Source organism: Macadamia integrifolia, chromosome 4, assembly GCF_013358625.1.
Source record: "Macadamia integrifolia cultivar HAES 741 chromosome 4, SCU_Mint_v3, whole genome shotgun sequence".
NCBI classification, from domain to species: domain Eukaryota; kingdom Viridiplantae; phylum Streptophyta; class Magnoliopsida; order Proteales; family Proteaceae; genus Macadamia; species Macadamia integrifolia.
The window spans coordinates 31,271,881-31,274,094 of record NC_056560.1 but is presented as its reverse complement, the minus strand read 5'-3'; the positions used below and the strand labels follow the sequence as shown (position 1 = coordinate 31,274,094).

The window sequence follows — 2,214 nt, the reverse complement described above, 5'->3', positions numbered from 1 at the left end:
AAAATTTGGTGGCCTGATTGTCTCAAGTGACAAATGAAGCATAGTTTGCAAGACTGTGTGGAAGACAGCACCAACCGTCTATCCGGACCGATTGAATCTCTGTTGTGTTTGTCTATTACTCAACCCTTGACCTACTATCATGAGAAACATTGCTAGTTGCTCACCAACTCGAATGTAAATACTGTCCTCTAACCAGCCTCTATGTACCATTCTATCTCGTCGGTTGAGGAATACATGTTGTTCAACCCTAAACTCTCGATAGCACACGTCTGCATGTCTTGCGAGAATCTCAGCTACCATTACAGGTCTTGTGTAACTACTATAATTCAGAGGTTCTCGCATCCTATAGGTGCTTTGTTGGTTTTTGAACTGGTATCACTAGACCCTGTGATGTTGGTATCGGGCTCATTTGACATCCCCGTAATTATGGCCACATTCAACAGACCACAAGTACTACCTTGCCTAAAAGTAATATCCCTACCATTATGTCATAAAAAGAAATATATAACAAATCCATAAACCTGCCTTGCAAGATCCACAACCATTATCTTACTTGTCCCCACGTAATATCCATATTATAAAGTTTTTGTGTGATTTAAAAGCATCCACCAATCCTGAAAGCATCATAACCCAGAACCATTTGCATTTATGTCTATATGCTAATATACCTATCATCATGTATTAACTAGTTATCAGCCACCAATCCTGAAAGCATCATAATTCAAAATCAATAGCATTCCTGTCTATATGCTGATATACCTAGCATCATTTAATAAGTAATTAAGAACAACATACACCAATCCTTAAAGCATCATAATCCATAACCATATACATTACTTGTCTATATGATAATATATCGATCACCCTGTATTAAATAGGTAACAAAAGGTAAACACCAATCCAAGAACATAGAGCACCATGCAATATCAAAAAAATTAACAACATGCAACAAAAGTCAAGTATCAACATTATAAACCATTAGTAAAGTATGTAAGTAGTCAAGAGTCATAAAACAATCCCCCCAAAACTAGTCCATTTGTCTGGAAAAGCATTCACCAAAACCAACTGCTCCACTTCAGGACAACTCCTTCAAATGCCGTATCATCCATAACCTCCTATCCGGGCAGACTTCCAAGAAAGACATGAGTCAATCAGGATCACTATGTATCTTCTTCTTAGCCAAGACATACAACTCTGATGGAATATCTTCCAAAGTATCCAATAGCTTCTAGCAGTTCATCATACTATGTGGCCCATCATACATAGGATCAGGAAGTCGGACTACGACTGAAGTTGCAGAGGAGTTTCCCTTTTCCATCTTCCATCTTACAAATTCTTTGAAGTCCTAAGAGGAGTTCATGATTACCCTTGTCTGGCTCTTCCTCCTATGATCCATTGAAATCCTATCAAGTTGCCTCTTGGAAGGAGTAGATCTTTTGGGTGTGCCGCTATAACTTTCACTATCATCAAGATCAATCTCTTGAAAATCTTCATCATCATTAGCAAGGTTAGTAGACGTAGGAGTAATAGCAGTAGACTGGGAAAGCCCTCTATTCCCACGGGCAGTTGAGTTGGAGAAGATCTCTAACAACTCTGGCCACCAAGGAAGACCATCTCTTCTATACTTTGCCCACTCTTTGTTTCCCTGTAAACCAAAATTTGAGAATGTAATCATAACAGTCTGTTTAATTAGTAAATAATCATCCAAATATAAACCCAATAACTAGTCATACCTAAATAGCTTATTCCCATACAGAATCCTCTGTTGTAGCAGTCCGAGCATTTGCATCCCATCCAAATCTAGTTGTTTGCAACAACCGCTTGAAATTGTTATACTCCTTCCGTAATTTGTTCATCTTATTACGAAGTTGCTCCTTCCCAAAGGGAATTTAGCCTCTAATCCTTTTGAAATATTCTCCCATCCAATCTTTGTGAACGTTGAGTTGGTCTTCAAACCTTTTCTTACATTCTCAACCATATGATTGATGAATGATCTTAGCTCAGCATCATTCCAGATTATATTAGTGCTTTTGGGGTAGGGGTTCTTGGAGATCTCATATCTCTGAACATGCATAATTGATTAAGCAAACATATTTAAAAAAGAAGAATATATATATATATATATAAATAAGCAATGACATAAATGGTGCTTATCTAAAAGGTGCCATGTAAAAGAAGAGGAATCCAAGAACCAACAATTTAACTAACATCATT

The 2,214-nt window shown here is 37.4% G+C and overlaps 1 long non-coding RNA gene across 1 annotated transcript; it reads right to left on the bottom strand.

Moving 5' to 3' along the window:
• Positions 1-903: 903 nt before the first annotated feature.
• Positions 904-2,010, bottom strand: LOC122077414. Its single transcript, XR_006139786.1, has 2 exons — positions 1,734-2,010; positions 904-1,645 (listed from the first exon to the last, which is right to left on the bottom strand). It is a non-coding gene; the product is annotated as an uncharacterized LOC122077414 (long non-coding RNA).
• Between the last annotated feature and the right edge of the window lie 204 nt (positions 2,011-2,214).